We start from the raw sequence: 19,201 nt of genomic DNA, 5'->3' as shown, positions 1-19,201 counted from the left end.
ATTAGGGCTATCTTCAATGAATAACAGATTTCCCACTGATGACAACAGATACTTGCTGAAAGGAAGAGAGTAAGATAAGGCCCTTCTGCATCACTCAGGGCACTTTTTAGACCATTGCTAATTCTGCCCTTTTTTATAGGGCATCTGTGCACCTGTACATGCAGTTTTCTGTAGGTGTTTGGCTGGCTGAGATTCTGATGAAATTATTACCTTAATGTTTCTGGAATCTCACTGTATTTATCCTACTGTTAATGGTTTGTTAAGGTGTCTAGAGACTTGGATAGGTGTATTTTAAATCTAAATAGATACATCTTGAATTTGAAGAGTGGAACTGCTTGTGACATAGTAGCAGAATAAGACTTAAAGAGCCTCTCAGGATAGGGGCATTATTAACTTTATGTTAGTGATGGTGTTTACATTTTAAATCATTATGTAATCAGTGACAACAAAAATAATGGGGGAAAATACATTAGGTGGCATGCACTCTATAATTCCCAGTGTTTTATGACTTGCCAGACAAAAGCAGCATTTTGTCAGACTAGCTCACACACTTTTAGGATCAGTGCATTTTCCAAGCTTAGGTCCTGGACCAACGATCAGAAAGTGTGTGTGTGTGTGTGTGTGTGTGGAGGAATCTATCCCTAATTACCAGCTGTACCATCTCCAGCACCATTACCCATGTGCCTCTAGAACCATCTAGCAGATCTCAGGACCAGCACTTGAGGAGGGGTTTTCCTGGGTTAGGAAGGATGGGGAGGAGGGGAAGAGGAGGCATGGTTGTGATAAGGTCCTGTAGCATAACTTGGTCTTTGACCCCCAGCCAGTCTGCTATCTTTCTTCTAGCCCAAGGAGTGAGTGTGCTGTGTCTCACATACAATATCTTTGTAACATTTAGCCCAGTCATTCAGTCAGGCCAGGGCTATTTTATTTTGTACTGTAGCCTTCAAGTCATGTAACTCTGTCTAAAGCTTTGCCAAGGTTATCCTTTCAAAACTGTTCTCCACTATCCTTGAAGATCTCCCACTGTGCTAGCTTTGATCTCATTGTGGCGCCAAGCATATAGGCCAGTGGCCAGCTGTGTGCAGCCTGTGAGCTGTTTTTATATGTATTACACACATTCTACATTGTTCAGCAACAACTGGATTAAGCATGTATTTCTTTGAACCAAGTAACCCTTCAAGAATTGAAATTCTGCTCGAAAACATGTCCAAAGTCCATAAGTAAAGCATTTACCATTTAAATCTGGACATATAATGTCACACTTTCAACAAGCTCTCAAGACACAATAAATAAAAGGTTATCTTAAACTGAGATTATGTGATGGAATGCATCCCTGTATGAACACCGTATACACTATTTTAATCATATTTGTGCAAGGCATGCCTCGTGAAGTATCATTTGAAAACTTCTAATTTGCCGATGAGTAAAATCATGGTAAAATGTACGTAGCAACATTATGTGTAAAGTTATGAATATAAGCTGAAATCAGGACTGTAGTATGTTTTACAGATAAGTCTGGGGAGTGGCTAAACCAGTTTCTCAAAGACAAATGGCAAGCTGACACTCCCGTCAGGTGTCAACAAAGCTGATGAACCATTACCTATCAAGTGGCCATTCTTTGGCAAGAAAGGACGGACAAAGAGATCTGCATCTTAGCAAAGAAACGGAATGAGGTCTCCTTCCACCACCATCCCCCATCTATGGTTCTCAGCTGGAAATGCTTTTCAATGAGGTACTGAAACTATAAAAAGAAGGGGCAAACACACAAAGACACCCCTCCTCTCTCTCCCTCTCCATCTCACTTTTTGCACCTAAAATGACAAAAGAAGCAGCCATTGGACTCTCGGGGAGTTCTGACCTATGTGCCCTGTAAGCCGCATGGTGCTGAGCTGCCCTGGCCCAGGAGAGGTGACTCTCACCCAGCCCTGAGCTGCTGCAATGAGAGAGGGCTGAGGGGGATCCTCTCTCCCCACTGCAGCCCCGGGGCAGCCTGCACCCAAACCCCACATCCATGGCCCCACCCCAGAGCCTTCACCCTTAGCTGGAGCCCTCACCCCTGCGCCCAACCCTTTGCCCCAGCCTGAGCCCCTTCCCGCATCCCGAAACTTTCAGCCCCACCCCCACCAAATGATTTTTTTTATGTGCAACAATATGAAGTTGATGAGTCACATAACAAAATTCATTCCACACATGGATGTAAAAAATTAGAGGGACCACTGGTTCTGGCCAATTTTTCTTTTAACCACTTCTGACTTTTATGCCACATTGCTTGTACTCACTTAAAATCTCTCTCTTTGTAATTAATAAATGTGTTCTATTGTTTTATCTAATCGAGTTTGTTTAAACTGAAGTGTCTGGGTAGCTCCATTTAGGGTGGCAAGTTGTATGTTTATTATTCACTTGAAGGAATAAGCGACTTAATATATTTGGACTGTCCAGGAGAGGGCTGGGCAGCACAGAACATACATTTCTGGGTGGGAAATCTGGGACTGGGATGTGTTGGGGTCACGCTGCAGTTTAACCAAGGCTGGTGAGAGCCAGAGTGTGACTGGCAAGCTGCAGTTACACAAGCACATCAAGTGACCTGCATACTGCCAAAGCTGTTTGTGAGCAGTTGAGTTTGGCTGCGACAACAGTAAGACATTTCAAGGCACTCCAGGTTGTATGACAAGGGTAACAACCCTCCCCCCACACACATCTGGATTGCACCCTGGTATGTCACACGATGAAATTAGGTTACAATAGTTATCTTCAGTAGACAAAGAATGTTATTTTTCTATATCACTTTCTAAGACCATGTGGCAATAGTTCTATAGCACATGCACCAACTTTGACAAACACATAACAAGTACACAGTCAGGGCAAACAGGACTTCCTAGGGACAGATTGTGGGTGGCCTCTGCACAGCAGCATAAGGGTTTATTGGGTATATGGGGAAAGTGAGCAATAAATCTCCTGTCAGAAACAGAAACAGCTGTAGTTCCTGCACTCTCCTGAGAATAGTAACTGATGCCCTGCTAGCAATCTCTGGGCTCAAGTTGTCCCTGAAATGGTGATGAGGGGCGCAGAAGCAATGTGGCTATCACCCACCCTATAAAGGCCTGCTGGTTGTAGAGCTAGCTTGTCATGGAGGAGAGCCCCTACAAATCCATTTTTAAAGGAAGGTAGCACTGGATGGTCTCTGGCTGCATGTCCAAACAGTTTCATTTTTGAGTATAACTCCTGTTTAACATAGTTTTTATTTTTAAAAAATTAGTCTGATTTTCATCTTTTGGGCTCTCTTTCCCTGTTATTTTTAGTAAAAGAATGGCCAACTGAACTAATACCTATTGGAAGAACTCACCAAGTGTATTACATTTATGCATTTTTCCACAATATTATTGTCTTTCACATTACATATTTACCATTCTCTCTTGATCCCTGGTGAAATCCCTATTATTTTATATCAAACATACAACCAGAATAATCAAAAACAAAGTCATAAAATTAAAACCATTTAATCTTATTAAAGCCTCATTAAATCAAGGCAGTATTTATAGGATAGGACATTATTCCCATGCTCACCAGCAAATCTGCAACTCAAGTCAATGTTCACGAATTAATTAGTGACTTGACTAAGTGTAGATGGTTGAGTGACACTTCTCTTGATCAATTCCCACAAGGTGCATGCTGTACAGTCACATGATTCTTTGCCATTAATCCCTAACCCCACAAGAACATTTGTTGATTTTACTGAAAAAGGAAGCCACTGCAAAACAAATAAGCAGATTGCAGAGGAATGCTTTTAAGATGTAATGTTTCTCATATCAAAGTGGAAAGCAGAGAAGCAATATTTAATAAGTGGCCACTTAGCTAGAAACGTAAGAGACTCGCTCTCTGCATTATATTATACATCTATTTAATCCCTCTAATGAAAATACACAAATATCACTATGATAAACAAGTCAAGGTAGTAAATTACTAAGGAATTCAGATACAAGGACTACATTAATAGGAATATTTTCTCTGCTAAAGTTGTATATGTATATTTTATTGGAATGATGAGAAGAGTGCTAGATGTTTAAACCTATAAAAGCAAAGTCATTCAGGTAGTCATAATAATACTAATCATGCTATAATAATTCTTATGATACCACTTATTCTGTGTGTGTGTGTGTGTGTGTGTGTGTGTTTATGTATATATTTCCCGCAGACATTGCAATTAGGATTGAGAAGCCTATCCCTCCTAAACCCCTTTTCACTTGCTCAAGCATTATCCTATGGGGTCTCTAAACTTCGCATCAACACAAAGTGAATATTTTGAGAAAGCCTCAGTGAGATTAGTCCAGATGTTCCTGAGTTAGGTAGCTATGTGACTAAAATAATCTTTTCCCTCTTGGAAATCTGCTCAGCACAAAAAGCATTGTTTAAAGTTCTCCCCACCCCTTTACAAATTGGCTGAAAATATATACGACCTGACTCATCTTTGTGTTACTCCAGTTTTAAGTCAACATCAGTTAAATTAATGGAGTCACATGGACAAGAAACTGAAGTATTCTAGTGGTAGAATCAAGTCTATGTTTGCAATTATGAGCAAAGTCATCATTAAGGAAGGAAACACAAGCTCTGACTTGTAAATTTTTAAGGTTTAGACCTAAAAGGGTTTCCATACTCTGTATAAAAGCTTTTAGGTTATACTTCATTTCAGGTTAAGAAAGGTAAATCGCCTGCCGTAAACCAGAATAGAATACTATTGATGCACTGTCCTACAATTACAATTCATGCTTCAGAATATATCGCCTGCTGCACATATAGTAGGGAACTTGCTCTGGGATTGCTTAGCTGATGGGACTCCATCCCTTGACCATATTGATGAGTCTGGGTCCAAGTGGGGAGAACTATTCCATAACCAGGGCTCCATCTCCATTTTGGGAACCGAAGAGGAGCAGCTTCCCAACGAGTAGAGCCCACTTATCTGATGGGAACATGTCAAGAGCCATTTCCCTACCAAGGGAGCCCAGTCCAAATTAAGTACTAGGGTCAATGTGCCTGTGTCTAGGCTCATAGACTTACATCCAGAACCTTCATGATCTAGTCTGACCTCCTGCACATTGCAGGTCACAGAACATCACCCACCCAGTCCTGTAATAGGCCCATAACCTCTTGGCTGTATTACTGAAGTCCTTAAATCTTGGTTTAAAGACTTCAAGTTACAGAAAATCCACCATTTACTCTAGTTCAAACCAGCAAGTGACCCACATCCCACACTGTAAAGAAAAGCAAAAAAACCCCCAGTGTCTCTGCCTATTTGACCTGTGGGGAAATTCATTCCCACCCCCCTAATAGTTAGACTCTGAGCGTGCAGGTAAGACCCACAAGCTGGGCACCAGGGAAAGAATTCTATGTAGTAACTCAGAATCCTTCACATCTAGTGACCATCCGTTGGAGATATTTGCTAATAGCAGTTGCAGATGTGCCATATGTCATTGTAGGCACTCTTTTCATACCATCCCTCTATAAATTTACCAATCTCAATCTTAAAATAACTTAATTTTTGACCCCACTATGCCCTTTTGAAAGCTGTTCCAGAATTTCACTCCTCTGATGGGTAGAAACCTTCTTCTAATTTCAAGCCTTCACTTACTGGTAGCTAGTTTATACCCATTTGTTCTTGTGCTAATTGTGATGTTACACCCCATATTCTTCATAGGAATATGATCATGATGTGAATATGGCATAACTAAGATATACTTTATGCAGGATGTAAAATAGCATTTGAAAAGTTATGATCTACTGAATGGGATTATCCAATTTGTATGCATGTATCATTTCTGTATCTGAAGTTAGGAATATTGACCATGTAACAGTTACAACTATGTGTGTACTTGGGGAAACGCTCACCAGACAGTAAGCAATCAGCCTTTATGGGCCATTAGAAAAAAGGCAATGAGTCTTTGGAGATGCAGATCTCTCATCTGCCTGGAGTTCCTTCGTGTGCACATTGCAAATAAACCTGATTTCATAGTTGCTTTGACACTGCAAGTTCAGGTGATAAGATCACCTGATACAAAATACCACCTTGGACAATGCTGATACTTATCCTCTGTAGGGGGACGGGGATCAGAAAAAGGTTTCCTGCCTTAAGTAAATCCTATTTAAGGCTAGGGAGGAGATTAATTTAGGCTCTCCACCATTGCCTACCCAAGAAGACAGACTGCTAAGAATACCTGAAGAGACAAAGGAACTAACCTGAGGGGAAAGGCAGGGTTGAATCCAAACTGAGACGGGGTCCAGTCTGTAAGAAGTTATGCATATCTCTCTTCACATTGAGGGAGAGGGCAAAGTTTTATGAGCTTGCACTGTGCAGATCTTTCTATACAGTGCAAGACAATATTATTTTGGGTTTATTCCCCAAAGGGGTTGTGCACATGAGTGCTGAGTGAATCCTCTCACACAGAGCTGAATTCAGTCTGTGTCTGCAGCTGGGTGTGGCCCTACCTGCATGTTCATGCTGCAAGAAGCTGGAGAGCCTAATTCATCAAAACAGGGAGAGGGAATCCAGACTGGTGGAGTGGGAGGGGCTCAGTGATACTCCAGTACATCAGGTGGCATCCCAGAAGTGGGGACTAACCAGTCATGGTAAAATTGGCCCTTAACTTAAATAACTCCTCTCATGCTGTGGTGTTTAACTCTCTGAGGTATTTATAGAGAGCAATCATACCTCCTCGTATCCTTCATTTTTATTAGGCTAAACAAGCCAAGTTCCTTAAGTCTCCTCTCATAAGGTAGGTTCTCCATTCTTCTGATTGTCCTAATAACCCTTCCCTGAACTTGTTCCAGTTTGAATTAATCTTTCCTAAACATAGGAGACCAGAATTGCACACAGTATTCAAGATGAGGTCTCATCAGTCTCTTCTATAATGGCAATAACACTTCCCTAGCTCTACTGGAAATACCTACCTGATGCATCCTATGATTGCATTAGCCTTTGTCATGGATGCAATACACTAGCAACTCATAGTCATCCTGTGATCGGCCAATACACCCAGGTCTTTCTCCTCCTCTGTCACTTCCAACTGGCAAGTCCTCAGCATATAGCAAAAATTCTTGTTAGTCGGTAAGTACATGACCTTGCACTTTGCATCATTACATTTCATCCCATTCTATTATTCCAGTTTTCAAGGTAATCCAAATCTTCATGTATGATATTCTGGTCCTCTGCATATTAGCAATACCTCCCAACTTTGTATCATCTGCAAATTTTTTTAGCACATTCCCATTTTTTGTGCCAAGATCATTAATGGAAATGTTAAATAAGATTGGCCCCAAGACTGATCCTTGAGGAACCTCACTAGTAACATCCCTCCAGCCTGACAGTTCACCTTGCAGCATGCCCCTTTGTACGGTGTCCACCGACTCCCTTGATGCCTTCGAGGAGCGGTGGGCGCTGTCTGAGGTTCTCTGCTCGGTGACCCCGTCCGGTTCCCTCCATCTGACCCTTTGATTGAGGGGAAGAGCGAGAGACCCCAGCCCCAGCCATTGCCGCTGTGGATACCATCATTACCGTCACCTAAGAGGAGTCCTATCACACATGGGTGTACGTCCCTCCCCCCCCAAACTGCCCACCCCGCAGTTGTGCCCATCTTGTCGGGCACTCTCAGGAGAGGAATAATCGGTGACACTGGGCGTGGCACTAGGTAACTCGAGGGGGTGGCACTAGGCACTAGGTAACTCGAGGAAGCCCCCCCACTCTAGGCCACCAGGTAATTCAGGAGGGTGGAAGACCATGAGTGTCGAGGAAGCCCCCCCCCACCCCGCTCTGGGCCCAGGCTAGCATGAACACTTCTCCCTCCTGAAGGCTGCTGTGTTATACCTTGTGTTTGCTTTTGTTTTGTTGCATAGTTTTGTTTTTTTCTTTTTGGTGATTCTCTGTAAGTGTTGTGCAAATAATTTTTTTTTCTGCTTCAAAAAAAAAAAATTAAAAAAAAGCATGCCCCTTTGTAGTCTCTCCTGCAACCAGTTATTTGAATGTTGTGAAGGGACACATCCTCACTTTGGTGGTGAGGGTACGAACAAGCTCTTCTGAGCCTGTTCAGTACTAATGAATCACACCTGCAAGACTTGTTCTGTGTGGAGGGGGAGGAGCTTAAAAGGAGAAACCTGACACAGGAAGGGGTAAACAGGAAGAGGGCTGTTTCACTGCAGAGACAGGACAGCCAAGAATAAGACAGTTGTGGGCTATGCCACTTCCAAAGCTGCACAAACCATCTGTAAAGCAGTAAACTCCAAGAGGAGGGACTGTAGGTAAGCTCCACTAAGCGGCCATAGACTCTGATAGACCAAGCTCATCGAGCTGAATCCAGAAAGACTGCCTGAGAGACAGGCCACCTTTGCCTTTGGTTTCACTTAGATTCCCCTCTCTCTTAAGAGAAAGAGAGGGGCAAGGACCTTTCTTTTGTCTGTTTGTCTGACACAGAGATCCCCTCATGTAATATGAACTGGGAGGAAAAACAGTAGAAAAGACAGTGGGGTCTGGAGTAGGTTGAGAGAGCCATTGCCCCCCACACCCAACTTTTTATTCTTGTATTAATCCCAATTTTCTCCAATTTATCTAATAGTTTCCCATGTGGAACTGTATCAAATGCCTTACTGAAATCCAAGTAGATTAGATGGACTTCATTTCCTTGGTCTAGAAAATGTGTTATTTTCTCAGAGAAAAAGATCAGGTTGATGATATAGTCAAACTATGTTGTATTTTCTCCCAATTACCATTTACCTCTATGTCCTTATTTTCTTTCTCTCTCTCTCTCTTTCTCAAAACTTTTCTAAGACCTTTCATACAAATAAGGTCAAATTAATAGAATCATAGAATATCAGGGTTGGAAGGGACCTCAGGAGGTCATCTAGTCCAACCCCCTGCTCAAAGCAGGACCAATCCCCAATTTTTGCCCCGATCCCTAAATGGCCCCCTCAAGGATTGAACTCACAACCCTGGGTTTAGCAGGCCAGTGCTCAAACCACTGAGCTATCCCTCCCTAATAGGGCCTCTAGTTCCCAGATCACTTTATTTTTTTCCTTTCTTAAATATTGGTACTATATTTACATTTCTCCAGTCCTAGGGTACTACTCAGACTTTAGATTAATTAAAAATCCTTGCTATTGGACTTGCAATTTCATGTGCCAGTTTGTTCAATATTCTTGGATGGAGATTATCCAGGGTGCACCATTTGCTCCCATTAAGTTGTTTGAGTTTAGCTTCTTCCTCGGATGTGGTAATTTCTACTTCCATATCCTTCTTCCCATTAGCCACCTTGTCACTTCCCTCAAGCTCCTTATTACCCTTATTAAAAATGGAGGCAATGTATTCATTTAGGCATTATGCCATACATAGATTATCTTTAATCTTGATCCCATCTTCAGTTCTTAGTGGTCCTGTTTCTTCTTTCCTTGTTATATGGCCAAAGAACCTGTTATTATTGGTTTCAATTTCCTTTGCAGGGTCCAACTCTGCTTGGCTTTTGGCTCCCTGGTTTAGGATTCATGTGAGTACTTGATGTTTGTGATGATGTTCCAATGACTATAAAAATATGGCTTAGACATGGACTTCTGCATAAATAACCAACCCTGCTGCTGTGATCCAGTTGACAGAAAGAATTCCTGACTTCCTGCTCATCCCTTTTCATCAGAGGAACTACTAATACTAGATCTCAGTCTTCTTGTAGCACCTGCTCCTGTACTTCATGCAGATTAGAGACTGGGAGCTATAGAGAGCCTAATTTATATACTACCATTGCAAGTGGGCCAGGTAGGAGGGAACACAATCATTGCCAGTCATGGACTTCAGGTAGACTGCCACCTCTCTCCTTACCAGTCCACTGCAGCCACCTTTGGATGGGCTCTGGCCTTCTCTTGTTCCAGACTGCCATTACTATGGCTCCTTGGGCAGGCCAGAAGAGTGAGAGGCCCTCAGCCTACCATTGCAGCTCTTCAGGGCATCCCATTCAAACAGAGGTCTTGGAGGGGGGGCCGCAGTTCCCCAGCACCCAAGCAGAGTGGTCTATATGAGGCCACATCAACCAGTCTAATAGAGCAGAGGAATTCATAGAATATAAAGCTCAGAGGGGTTATATACCTCCTTCCCCATGAGAAGCGAACTCTGTGAGGAGCTGCTCTCCTTATCCCCCTTAGCACTGCGATCTGTGGTGTCCACCTGCCTAAGGAACAGATGGATGTTGGCTGTGCCAATATCGGTGGGGCTTACTGGGAACAGGGCAACAGGATGGACCCCACATTTTTACTCTGTCTACAGTGCCAGATTACCTTAATCTGGCCCTCAGAGAAGGAAGGCATGAATATATATGATCTCCCATGCCACCATGCTGTAAATTCAGTGCTTCCTAGGATCTGCTGGGATAGATCAGGTAGGATTTCGTCTCCCTTCTGGGAAGGTGTCTAGTGGGGTACATGGGTATCTGGATCACATCTGATTTTATATGGTAACTCCATTAATGATCTGGCAAGATGGATAAATATCTTGTTAGTAAAATGTGCTGCTGCTACTAAATTGAGAGGGATTGCAAACACCAGCCAAGTTCAATAAATAAAGCCAATGGTCCTAAAGAGATTGGGGGAAAATGCAGTGTAATACATCTGAGGGGGAAATAATTCAAAATACAGATATTCACCACTGTTATAAGAACCCTTTGCCGCTGCCTTTTCTCCAATCTATATGGACTTAATCTCTTCAACCTCAAACCTTCCACCTGATAAAACCATCTTGCTGCACTGCTCTATGACAACTATGGTAGGCATGTTGCTTTATTATAACAATTTTGTAATTGGTGGAAAGGACCTTCTATGCTTTCTGCCTCTCAACGTACAGAACATGTAACGATAGGGCTCCTCTCTATGCTGCTCATCACTTGACACTTATGAGATGTTCAATTAACTGACCTTTCATCTCTCCTTGTATATACAATACATCTTTACCTTCCTGTGGCTAACTGTCAGGCCAGAGTACTTAGCCTCTCTGTGATTTTTTAAAACTTGGTCATTCACTTAGGAGAATGAAGTACAAACTGCCACAAAGAGTTGGCAAAGAGAAGATAACCTGAATAACATTTCTCACTAGCTTCTTGACCTCCCTGTAGGATTTTTTATGTGTGCACACTGGAATAGCGAATGGGTCCATTAATTTATAAGACTCCCTGCCATATTTGTGCTGACAGAAGTTAACATACTATACTTAATCCTAAAAACATGTGGGCACGACACTTTGTAACATGAATTACATATAGAAATGTGCATGTTTGGTGCAGGAATAAAAGCCCGTTTTTACAGGTAAACCAATTAAAATGCTATCTTGGTCCTGAGAGGTTAACATTCTTGGGAGCTGGGAAGTAGGCTATTTTTTTTAGTAGGAAAAATGAGCGGACAGCAGACAAAGGATTAATAAATTATCCTAATCTGTGTTTGTTTACAAATGTACAATTCATACAGATGGCTTTGAGCAGAAAAGGGTTTTAGCAGCACAATTCAAGCATGCACAAAGCGATTATCAGCAAAAACTTTAATCACTAGTTTCTTCTTAGACAATTCTCTGTGCGTCCTTGTTTGTGCACAGCACAGATTACTCTCTGCACAGTTCAGTTGATATTGCTCTGCTTATAGGTTTGCTCACAGCTTCAACAATATGCTGAAACATCTCATTCAAATCACATTAAAGACCATACTTTAAATTTTCAACTATGCCATGTACCCCTTGACGAAGAGGGGGTGGAAGACGCAGATGTATAGTTATGACTTCCTGGTGCTCAGGCTCAAGGTTGTTAACTCTTACAATACTTGGTGGTTTTCTTAAAGACCACGCACCAGGAGCCAAGTGATTTCATGAAAATCTCTGCTTCCAATTAAATGAAAAACTAAACTCCTGGCACTCATGCTTGTGCAGAAATAGCCTGAAAACATGAGTCAGAAGGCTCAGAAATGGGAAGGCATATAAAAAGAAATCAACATTTATAATTTTAAAAATTTTCATGATATTTAGGGGCCTGAGGCCTGATTTTCAGTGCCTGGGTTAGTAATGTTGCACGCTGCCACTAGGTAGCTCTAATTCCTAAGGGACCATTTCCAGTTGAGATCTTGCAGAGTATAGTTACACTCCACCTCACACCGTTACACCATCTTCCACTTCTATCCCAGCCCACATGCAAGAGAGTATGTGCCTGCTTTATTCTACACATATTTTAAAAAAAAATGGGTGCAGCAAGAGTCCCAAATTTAATTTATCTATTTGAATTTATTTTCAAATACACAACCAAATGTATACACTGCACATGCTTCTCATTGAGGGATCTTCCAGAATAGCACAATGACCAATAATGTATAACTTTCTGTCATCTCAGATCTAAGTGACCTCATTTACGTAATCTTTCTCCACCCATAGTGGAAGATTCATCTACATCTCCAGACTGATCTGCAAATCTTGTCCTAGGCGAAAGAGAGAGAATAATAGTGTCCTGATCTTAGTTGGAGCCTTTATTATTTATTTGTATTACAATAGCAGCTAAAGTGTGACTACTTGAAAAGCAGGTGAATTAGACCATTTAAAAAAGAAAAAAAAAAAAAAAGCCTGTGTATACACACAGAGGCCCCAACCAAGATTAGGACACCATTGTACTAACACTCTAGAAAAACACGGTAAGAAAACAGTCCCTGCCCCAGAAAGTTTACAACCTAAATAACAAGCCAGACAAAGTATAGGAGAGAAGTAGTATTATTATTATGTTCACTTTGCAGTTGAAGACCTGAGGCACAAAAACTTGCTAAAGATCACATAGTAAGATGATAACAGAGCCAGAAATTTAACCCAGCTCTCCTGCGCCCCAACACAATGCCTTACTTTCTTTTCACCAAAGTTTCCTCCCCTAGAAACTTGGGCTTTCAAAACACTGTAGGATATAAGTATATAGTATTTCTTGTTGGAAAGCTTCAGATATTAGATATTCTTAATGGACATCATTAGTACAAAATACACAACATCATTAACATCTCTGATAGTAAAGGAGAATTTTAATCTTTTTATTCTTGGCTGCTTGCTTCCCCATGTTGTATCTATGGTTTTCTCCTTCACTCACTCAGACACCTATGGTTAAAATGTACTACTAACAACATGGTTTTCCGTTATATGTAACAACGTGAAAGCTCCCTTGAGTAGTTTGAGGATCTAGGACATTGAGAGGGAAAGTATTACTGGAAGAGGTAAATATCTGTCACATCGGGGGGTGGGAAAAGAGGGGTCCCAAGAGGATTTAGGTCAGATACTGTTCCAAACCCTAGAAACGATACAAGAAGAAATCAGGAAAGAAGACAGCTATACAATATTCACTCTTACTAGTACTTTTTTTTTTTAAAGCATTCCAGGAATTTAGCTATATTAGCCATAAAAGGGATGGTACCATGGTACTCTGAGTAGTAATTTAGCACTAAAACAATTTAAATTATATTTGTATAAAATGAATGACCGAGTATTCCTGTAAAATATAAAGTTTCTGCTAGCATTTCTTGGTGTCATGGTAGCATCCCCCATTTCCCCAGCCCCCTTTTATAGTAAAGGTGGCAGTGGGTTATTTCCCATTGCTTTTTTTTTAATTGCCTAGAGTCACTAATATAACTCTTAATTCTTTCACAATTCAATATCGCTGCAATTATTAGCACACATCTTTAATACTCTATGATCTGATCTCAAGAATGACCTCCAATTTAGCAGATGCAACAATAAATGTTCCTATCCCTATTCCTAATCCCACAGATTAACAGGACGGATTGAGACTATTTCCCAATATCAAGCATTTTGTCCCAAATCCTGGGTCAACCAAGTAATGTGCACTCCTCTTCTCCACAGAGGGTGGAATGGAGAAGAAGCCTTCCCCTCCCCTTGCCTATCCACTCAGTCACTCACTGAAATACCCCCTGTAGTCACTATGTACCCTTCATTTATGGGAGAAATAACATAGACCTAGGTCATCTGGCTCCCAACCCCCCGTACACCAGTCACAATGCAAAATCACATGGAATTCTGACAACCCTTACCCCATGCAGTTCCAACTACCATGGAAGCCTCTGTGTCTAGGGAGGTGGAGGCAAGATGTACTCCTTCATGTGGAAGGCGTCTCTTTCCCTTATTCAGTTGCACATGTGTAAGAAGTGATATGATTGTTTCCCACAGCTCCACGTTTAACTAGTAGGTACCACAAGAAGCGTCATCCTGAATGCCTTGTGCATGGAGATCATTGACCAAAATTTCACCTGGTCACTATAAAGTGGCAACAGGCAACTCTAATGCCCATATGCTATACAGCCTTTGATTCACAAGCCAAACTCTCACTGTATGTGACTCTTATTTAATTAATGTATTTTTGTGAATGTATACGGTGTACATACAGCAACGGCACATGTATGTAAATTGTGTTATGGCACACAGAAATTTACAAGTCCTTTTTCTTGGTGGTCAACCACCACTCAGTCTTTGAAGCAATGCTGTGTTGTGGTAAGCTTTTTAGTGCAGTGCAGTTGCAAGCAGCAGGAGAATCATTTCTCTGCCTTCATCTCTCTAGCTTGAGTCAATTCTTGGGGTACAGTGGGAAGTGAATACTGGTGATGTGGCTGAGACTCCTGAAAAAGGATTTTGTATGAATGCCATTTGAACACCTCTGGTCAAAGCTTAGTGTTGATGACATAAATAAAACAATTTACAGTAAGAAAATACCCAGATTCCTTGTCACTGATTTCTTATCCAACAGGAAACTGGCCAGCCTGAAATGTGCTACAACTCAGTAGAGGAGCAACAGTAATATAAACACCACAAAAATCGGATGACTGATGTCAAGGTAGCTCTATAGAGACTGCGTCCCACCATTAGGTATAAGTAGAGCTATACTACTTACCATTATCCTACACTTTAGTAACACACAAGCTTAGTGATTGATAAATTATATTTATTAAATCTCTTCTTTAAAAAAAAATTGCAATACTAGCCTAACTGCTTATTCCCAAATCTATGCTTGGAGCATTAAACTGTTCCTAGCCCTTGTATGGCTTTGCACTTGGGGATGGGAAAGTAGAGTAAGTCTTTCCTCCATTTTCATGGCTCAGGATAAGAACATAGGGAGTGCTACTGTGCTGTTCCTCCTAGGAGCAAGTTGCCAAAAAGGAGTGAGTAGGCAGAACTATAGGCCATACCGCTACTAGAACTGGCCATCCATGGCCTGTGGAGTCTAATGCATCCTTAACATGTAGCCAATTGCATTTTCCAGAACAGAACTCTTCCCCACCCCGGTGCTTCCCAGGGATGGGGCAACTCTGTAAGAGTCCTTACAGTTAGTTTTGCCTAATAAGTAGTTGTGGCCCTGAATTCTGAGTGCAGGACTACAGCTGTTTGAATAATAACAAGAAAAACATTGAGTCATTTATTTTAAACCCTTTCCTGAAATTCATTGAACTATTTTTGGAGGGGTTGGGGGAATAATTATTCACTCAGCTCTACTAACCTGACTAAGCTTATCACAATTCCACATCACTATCCCAAAACAAAATCAAGACAACTTTGTTGAAGAATGTGACTCTAGCACTGAAATCTATTAGTCTGATCATGATAGGAAAAATGTATCATTAGATTAATTAGGCAATTACCAAAATTCACAGCTGCACTCTTTGACAACTGAGTCAGTGGTTTTGTATTAATGAGGCAGTCCATATACTTTCCATGAATAAAAGTTTATGGAAGCAAACATCAAAGAAATGAATATCATGAAAGCCAAAAAAGAACATCCATTCAAATAAACCAAGCTTCTATTCACAGATTATGATCAAAAGCCAGTCTTTGCCCTCTTTCTTCTATTTAACTAATATATTGCATTTAATAATAAAGTTGAGTCTTCTCTAACTCCCATTTAAATGAACAGCAAAATTCCCTGACCTCAATAACAGTAGGATTGGGCCCATTATCAGGTCTGACTTTTATAACTGTAGTATTCCAAATACAGCCCGTCTTAAACTGAAAAACCTGCAGACAACAACTGCAAAACAAGAATGTGTGGTAACTTCCTTGTTAGTGAAGTATATCAAATAATAGTTAATATAATATCTGTCTTCACAGTACAGCCATTGGGCCACATCACCAGCTGATGTAAATTGGTTTAGCTCCATTAAGTCAGTGGAATAATGTTGGTTTACAACAATTGGGCCTCTTGTGAGCTAATTCCATAGGTTCAAAAATAAACAAATCCTTCTAAAAACCTATATATTTTTCATGTCGTGCTTGTAGAGCCCTGTAATCTGAAACCCCTTTGTGGTTGCGACCATGTAGGGAGTTAGGTCAGAAAGACAAGCATAGTTATACTCATTTCCTAATTGAGAGGGGTGAACGTGAGAGTTTGGAGCATTGCATACAGAAACAGCATTAATGTATAGTGTGTATGAACAATTCATTTGTACAATACATTAGGGATTTACCCAATTTTTGTCCAAATGTATAAACTACATGCATGTGTGTAAACTGGGATTTAAAATATATTTGCATTAGGAGCATAATTTAATATTTCAATCTACTAGACTTATTCATTTGTATATAAGACCAACATTAAAATTAGTTTTCCCATTGCTCCAAGATGAGCAAGCAGTTATAGACACTGATGGGTGCCTTCAAATTATAACTTACCAAATATTTACACATCCAAATGTTGTGTTTCAAGAAGTGTCCAACTGAGCAGTTAAGAGGGTTTGCAAGGAAACCCAGAACCAGATGATGTTTGGCTGGCTTTCGGATTTCATTACAAACTCTGAACATAGCCCAGGTTTGTCACAAAAGGTTTGGAAATGTTCACGAACCCTTCAAGTAAACCTGGCTTGATTTGTGATTGGACATCTTAACAATGTGGAAAGTATTGTTTCAACATAGAGGGGTTTCTATGATTTTTTGCACTGAGTTTTCTATTGTTTTGGAACCCAAAGCAATGTGTTGGATGAGTGGAGGAGGAGAGTTGCCTTGGTGATTGTAATCAAAAGAGAAGTTACACATACACTGATATTTTACATAGTGTTATGCTCCAGTTGGTTGACATTAGGGTAATATATATGGTTAACAAAAAATCTGAACAAGAACTTCAGCCTTGCATCCTGGGGAACAATTCTTCAATTCAGGTCCTCCAGAGACAGGAGCCTTTCACAATCATATGACAGCTGTTAGTTGCACCACTTAATGCACTACTAGAAGGTGTTCATTATTTATGGTGATAAGGGTGATATAAGAAGCTAGACTGAATAGAATCACAGTCACAAAAGAGCCCTAAAGGTATAGTTACACAGAACTTCAAGCTCTTCACAACAGCAAGGGCTCATGTAAATTGGAGAATTACATCACTGCTAGTTTAAATCCATAACTAAAACTTTTTCATGAACTGGGGTTAAAGTAATAATAAAGAGTGTGGGAGAAGTGCCTGAAAAGGGAAATAACTACCAGAACAGAGGTGGCAGACGAGAGCCCAAGGTTTAGACTTCAGAAAGTACTTTCCCCAAGGAAGCTATGCTGTGCTTTAATAATACTGTTAATGAAGAGATGACAAGGAGATTGATATGGGTGAAACTAGCACTGTTGGATTTGACTAGTGTCTGAACTAGGAATCTGGAATGTATCATGTGGATAGCAGTGAGTTTCAGAAACCCACTGGCATAAGAGAACTCAGAGAGCTTTTTATTTAATTTATTTATTTAACATAGACTTCCTGCCAGGCAGATCCCTTGCAAACTCTCTCAGTTCTCCTCAGCAGTTTACATAATCTCCTTACTCATGGCTATACAAGCCTCCTCCGGCAAATTCTGAAAGCCGCTTTTAGATCTTGTACAAACAGTAAGCCCTCCCAGATTTATTACTGGTTTTTCTACGAGGAATGATCTGACTGTCTCGGCTAAATCCCTGCTGAGTTTTGTCAATATTCGTGAAGGATAAGTACAGCACATGCAGGACAAAACAAATTTGCACTTCCAGTCAGTAGGCTGGATTACTCAAATGCAACTAGCGCAAGGAGGCAGAAAGGATATACTACTTTGATTGTGCCTGGCTCTCTAACCCTAAGCAAAGATTTTACAGGACAGTGGCCATATATTATTTTAATCATTTAGCAATTCCAAATGGAAAAGAAAAAACATATTCCTGAGAGGAAGGAGGCTTTTAATTTTCTTGTTTTACATTTTGTTATCTATTCTTTATTGAGTTCTGTCTGAACATGTTTGCAGCAGATATTCACAAATCCATAAAGCCTCTGGGAAGTACAGGATTTAGTTCCTGTTTCAAAATCTGCGATTCCTCAAACTACTGTACAGACGCTCCATGGGTTATGCAAGACCCAACTTACGCAAATCCGCATTTACAGAAAAAGCGCCGTAAGCTAGAAATAGGAGGGGTTTTTTGTTTGTTTGGGGTTTTTTTGAGTAATGCTCGGGTATATGTTTCCGACTTACACAAAACTTGAGTTACGCAAGGCGTTCCGGAACGGAATGATTGCGTAAGTCAGGAAGCGTCTGTACACTAAACACTCTCACAAGTGCTACCTTCAGAACTGGTCTGCTGTATTGAATTGAGTTTTGACAATGAGAAGCCATTACTTAATGGACAATATTAGCAAAGGGAAGCATTAGCTCCACAGGCACTGCATTACCCATAGGAAACTTTTATATCTCCTGATAAAATATGAAATGTAATGGCTACTGCCATTGAAAATCTTACATTTGTTGGTGAAATTAATTTTGCTGCTTTATTCATGGCATGACTATATTTATAATGCACTTGGAATGTGGAATACCAGGGTAACATGCAGCACAGTAATTGTCAAGTTTGTAATGGTGCCCACAGAATCATATTTCGCACAAATATAGTATCCTTCACCATTAGTCCAATATATAGTGAGTTACAATAATCCAACAATACAAACAGTTCAAGGATAAGTTGGGGAAGGAAGTTGACAACAGAAAGAATTCAGTTGCTCATCAATAGAAAATTAGGCTTTTGATCTTCAGTAAGAAAACTAGACGGTTGTGATGTCCTATGTAGTGTTAAAGTACTTCAAAGTCAGGAAATCTATGTCCTCTTTTTTTCTATGGTGACAATGTAATATTTTATCCTTTTAAAAAATCATATTGTATTCGTCTTTTTATAGATCCATATAAA

Source organism: Lepidochelys kempii, chromosome 8, assembly GCF_965140285.1.
Source record: "Lepidochelys kempii isolate rLepKem1 chromosome 8, rLepKem1.hap1, whole genome shotgun sequence".
Taxonomy (NCBI): domain Eukaryota; kingdom Metazoa; phylum Chordata; order Testudines; family Cheloniidae; genus Lepidochelys; species Lepidochelys kempii.
Note: the sequence above shows the minus strand (reverse complement) of the source record.